The sequence below is a fragment of the Macaca mulatta genome, chromosome 9 (genome assembly GCF_049350105.2).
Source record: "Macaca mulatta isolate MMU2019108-1 chromosome 9, T2T-MMU8v2.0, whole genome shotgun sequence".
Lineage (NCBI taxonomy): Eukaryota > Metazoa > Chordata > Mammalia > Primates > Cercopithecidae > Macaca > Macaca mulatta.
In genome coordinates, this window is record NC_133414.1 from 50893093 (window position 1) to 50898648 (window position 5556).

The 5556-nt window shown below is 34.2% G+C and overlaps 1 pseudogene; it reads right to left on the bottom strand.

The window, feature by feature from the left end:
- Window positions 1-795: 795 nt before the first annotated feature.
- On the bottom strand, window positions 796-2171 carry LOC144331390 (transmembrane protein 161B pseudogene; annotated as a pseudogene).
- Between the last annotated feature and the right edge of the window lie 3385 nt (window positions 2172-5556).

Genomic DNA, 5556 nt, shown 5'->3' on the forward strand with positions numbered 1-5556 from the left:
TACAAAGTAATTTCTTTAAAGTCTGCCCAGTATTGATAAATACTTTTAGACTATTAAAAGGAACTATTTAGGATCCTAGAATAAAATAAAATATGGCAGGTCCAAGCCTAATGGCAAGATTACAAATGTTCATATGGCCAATCATTTTAAAAGAACTCTCTAGTTGGGTAGAATATGTTTTAAAACAATACTCTTCCTATTCTCAAGCAGAAGTAGTTGTAGATATTAACCATATTCACCTCCATTAAATTTAAAATAACCATGCAGTTTTCTTTACTGTAATATACTGTAGCTTTCTCTTCCTTTCTGTTGTATTTTATCATTTCAGGAGTAACTAATGCATTACCAACAGAAGAGACTTTAGCCCCTTTCCCTCCCCTGAAGCATGGCTCAGTTTGAAGATTGTTCTATAGACAGCCACTATGACTACCAACAGTACCATAATATCGTTAAAAGCAATCAATAACTAGAGTCATTTGAGATGTTTCAAAGACTGCTGGAGGTTTCTGTCAACCAAGGTAATCAGAAATATTACCCTTGTAGATAGTCCTCTCATACCAGTAAATACAGAGAGTTAAAATTCCAATGCCATAGTGTAACAGTTAACAATCTATTTTGTAATTTTAAATATTATAACATTAATTCACCCTGAGAATACAAAGGAAACATTTAATACAAGATATTCTGATTTTTTTCCCATTGTATTTACTTTCTTCTGGTTTTCATCAGCCCTTTAAGGACACAAATATTTGAATTTAAAGTGTGATTCTGATATGTTTTTTTGTTAACTGAGATTCATGCCACAGTCAGATATTGGTGATAAAAAAGCCCAAAAAGGCTTGTAGAAAAGAGGCAAGCAGCAATCCACCAGGTCAGAAAAGACAGAAGTCCTCAAAAAAGAAGAAGAGTAAAAATATTTTTAAGCTGCTCAGTGTCACTGTTATTTGTGTAACAGTAACTTTCATCTTCCCTTCAGCTGAAGGTAATTCAGAGTAAACAATATTGTAGAGCAGACTATTATCCACTGGTAAGGTAGAGATAGATTCTGGATAAATACCCCAGGAATGATTGCCTAGTGTTTCCAAAAGCAGAGTTATGTGAAATAGCATTACCAGAGGCACCACATACTGCAGTGCAATGACACAAAGATAATAAAAGATTCAAGCCACCATTTTCTGTAGCTCAACTGTACTTATTCACCCTGCTTCTTTCTTCATCTGATCCACACATTTTTGGGTTAAATTTAAATAAGCTTGCAGGTGACTACACATCATGGCCAACCACAAAGCACACAGCAGGATTATTAACCAGAGTCGCAGAGTATCGAATGTGGCTTCTGGCATTAAAGGGATACTTTCTTCACCCAAGGTTGGGTTCATAATGTAGTCTTTGGTGACTGGTTTTACCCAGAGCAAAACCATAAATAAATGTGCCAAGAAGCTGATATGAAGTAATGTTTGTGTAATTTTTTCTGTTGTCAAATTCAGGGCATCCAGAAGCATTTGAGCCAGTCGTAATCCAGGAAATGTCAAGAAAGCCCCAAAGAGTGAACAGAAAATAGCCAGGAAAAATTTGAAAGTAAGTTTTGAAACAGGACTCTGAGATTCTAAACCTTGCTTTTCAAGAAACTGCTTCACACTATCTGAAAAATTTGTAAATCCTGTTTCAAGTCCAAATTCCAGATAATTTTCTGTTACAATCAACACTACCATTGCTTTGTCAAAGAAAAAAAATCCAAAGGTGACACAAATAGATTTTTTCACCACCATATTCTACTTTAATATAGTGTGTAGTTAATGAAAATAGAACTTTGATTGCAAAAGACAAAACAAGCAGGCACCAGACTAAGCTGATATTCATTTCCTGTGTAGGCTTCATAAACTTGTAATAGACTTCAGTTACTAGATACACAACTGTAGCAGCCACTGTGAAATCCCCGTCACTGGTGTTCTGGAAAATAATGCAATGCTAAAGTATCCACTTCTGTATCTGACTTTGTTTCTAGATGAAGGTCAATATCCTGTGGAATGGTTAATGACTTACTTTCAATGTGACCATTATATTTCCTACCTTTTTTGCTTTTCCCTTTTTGCTGATTCCTTGCAAGAATTCCACTGAGCAAGAGAATAGCAAGGCATAATCTTCTGCATGACACTGGCCATCACCATGGTAACAACAACTGTATATCTATCACACACTATGAGTGAGAACATGCAGTGTTTGGTTTTCAAGATGGATATGTTTTTAACTATTGAAAGAAGTGAAAATGAAAACACGACATATCAAAATCTATACTATACAGCAAACACATTAAGAACAGGTAGGCAATAGCAATAAACATCTACACCAGAAAGCAGAAAGATTTCATATAAACAATCTAACAATGCACCTCAAGGAAGTGAAAAAGCAAGGACACAGCAAACCCAAAATTTGCAGGATGAAAGAAATAATAAAGATCGGAGAAAAACTAAAGAGAGACTAAGGAAAGAAATACAAAGGTCAATGAAGTGATATGTTATTCAAAAATATAACCAATATTGATAAACTGCTAGCTTGACTAACCAAGAAAAGAGATAAGAAACAAATCAGCAAAATAAAAGAACAGACATTACAATTGATATCACAGAAATACCAAAGATAATTAGAGAATATTATAAATGCTAACAAACAGGAAAATATAGAGGAAGTGATTGAATTTCTATAAACACATAACCTATCCAGACTGAATCAGAAGTAGAAAAACTGAAGTGATCAATGAATAATGAGACTGAGTCAGTAAAAAAATGTCTCCCAACAAAAAAAGAGACAAAATCAGGTCGAATAACTGCTGAATTCTTCCAAATGTATAAAAAAAGAATGAATACCAATCCTCCTCAAACTATTTCAAAAACACATGAGAGAAAGGAATGCTTCCAAACTTATTTTGTGAGGACACAATACCAAAAAAGACAAGGATCCACCAACAACACAAAACTATGGGCCAATATCTGTAATAAACATAGATGCAACAATCTTTAATAAAATGTTAGCAAACCAAATGCTACAGCACATCAAAAGGTAATGCACCATGATCAAGTGAAATTTATACCAAAATTCAAGGATGCTTGCATACACATATCAATACACTGAATATATTGCCTCAGTAGAATGAAGGACAAAACCCATATAACTAGGTCAATAGATGTAGAAAAAGTAATTGATAAAATTTAACATGTGTTCATATTAAAAACTCTCAACAAACTAGACATAGAAAGATCATTCTGTAAAGTAGTAAAGGTCATATGTGACAAACCCAAAGCTAACAATATACTGAACAGACAAAAGCTGAAAGCTTTTTCTCTAAGACACCGAACAAAACAAGAATGTTCACTTTCACAAATCTTATTGAACATGAAAGTCCTAATCAGTAATCTGGCAAGAGAAAACAAAAACAAAAACAGACATCCAAATTGACTTGCAAAAGGAAGTTAAATTGTCCACTTTGCAGATGACATAATTTTTTATATAGAAAAACCTAAAAAAGACTGCAATAAAAGACTGTAAGAACTCATAAACAAGGCCAGGTGCTGTGGTTCATACCTGAATTCCTAGCACTTTGGGAGGCCAAGGCAGGTAACTCTCCTGAGGCCATGAGTTCAAGAACAGCCTGGCCAACATGGTGAGACCCTGTATCTACTAAAAGTGAAAAAACTAGCCCGTGGTGGCATGCGCCTGTAGTCCCAGCTAGTCTGGAGACTGAGGCAGGAGAATCACTTGAACCCAGAAGGCAGAGGTTGCAGTGAGCTGAGATCACACCATTGCACTCCAGCCTGGGCGAAAGAGCAAGACTCCATCTAAAAAAAATAATTAACACACAAAAATCAGTAGTGTTTCAACACATTGACAATAAAATAGTCAAAAAATGAAGCTAGAAGGCAATCCTGTTTACAATAGCTATATAAATTACCAATGAGTAAATTTAACCAAGACATGAAAAATGTTTGTGAAGATAACTACAGAACACTGATGAAAGAAATTGAAGAGCACACAAACAAATTTAGAGAAATCTCATGCTCATGGATAGAAAAAATTACTATCATTAAAATGACTACATTATCCAAAGAAATCTAGAGTCAATGCAATTGCTACCAAAATAACATCATTTTTATCGAAATAAAAAAACCCAAAATCTATCATTTGTATGAAACCTAGAAAGAACTACAATAGCCAAATTAATCCTGAGCAAAACCAATGGAAGAAAATAGAGAACCCAGCAATACACTTCTGTTTGTATAGCCAATTGATTTTCAACAAAGGTAGCTAGAATGTACACTGGGGAAAGAATACCTTCTTCAATAAATGGTGTTGGGAAAATTGAATATCCATATGCAAAAGATTGAAACTGTATCTCTCACAATACACAAAAGTCAACCCAAGATGGATTAATGACTTAAACATAAGACCTAAAAGTATAAAACTACAAGAAGAAAACGTTATAAAAATCAGAACATTGGTCCAGGCAAAGATTTTTTGGTTAAGACCTCAAAACCACAGTCAACTAAAAGCAAAATAAAAAAATTGAAACTATAATAAATGAAAAAGCTTCTGCACTGCAAAAGAAATAATCAAAACACCAAAGAGACAAACTGTTGCATAGAACATACTGAAAAGTGTTCAACTGACAACCAATATTTAGAATATATAAGAAACTCAAGCAACTCAAGAATAATATTAAAAAGACTCATTAAAAAAGTGGCCAAAGGACATGAATGGATATATCTCAAGTGATGACACATTAATGAAAAACAGGTCCATGAAAAAATGCTGAACATTCTCTGGGAAATGCAAATCAGAAGCACAATGAGGCATCATCTTACCTCAGTTAGAATGGCTATGATTAAAAAGGCAAAAAATAATAGACACTGTTGAAAATATGATAAAAATTAATGTTTATATGCTGTTGGTGGGAATGTAAATTAGTACAACCAGTATAGAAAACAGTATAGATATTTCTCCAAAAAGTAAAAATAGAACTTCCAGATGATTCAGGACCCCACTATTGGGTATTTACTCAAAGGAAACTAAATCAGTATATCAAAGGGATCCATGCACTCACATGTGTATCACAGCATTATTCACAATCGAAAAGACACAAAATCAACCAATGTTTCTTCAATGAGCCAATGGATACAGAAGATGTAGTACGTACTCACACACGCAATGGAATATCAGCTATAACAAAGAATACAATTAAGTCATTTGCAACTGGTGGTGACTACATTGAGTGAAATAAGCAAGGCACAGGATTCAAATACCACATGTCCTCAACTCATACATAAGAGCTAAAAACTTGGTCCCACGGAGATAGAGAATAGACTGATAGATACCAGAGGCTGGGAAGTGTGGAAGGGTGGGAGAGGAAAATGAACAGAGACTAGCAAATGGGAAAAACACACTGACATAGAAAAAAGTAAGTTTTAATGTCCAGTGGAAGACTAGTGTGACTTGTGTTAACAATATATTTTATATTACAAAGTAGCTAAAAGAGAGGTATGGAAATGTTCTCATCACATAGAA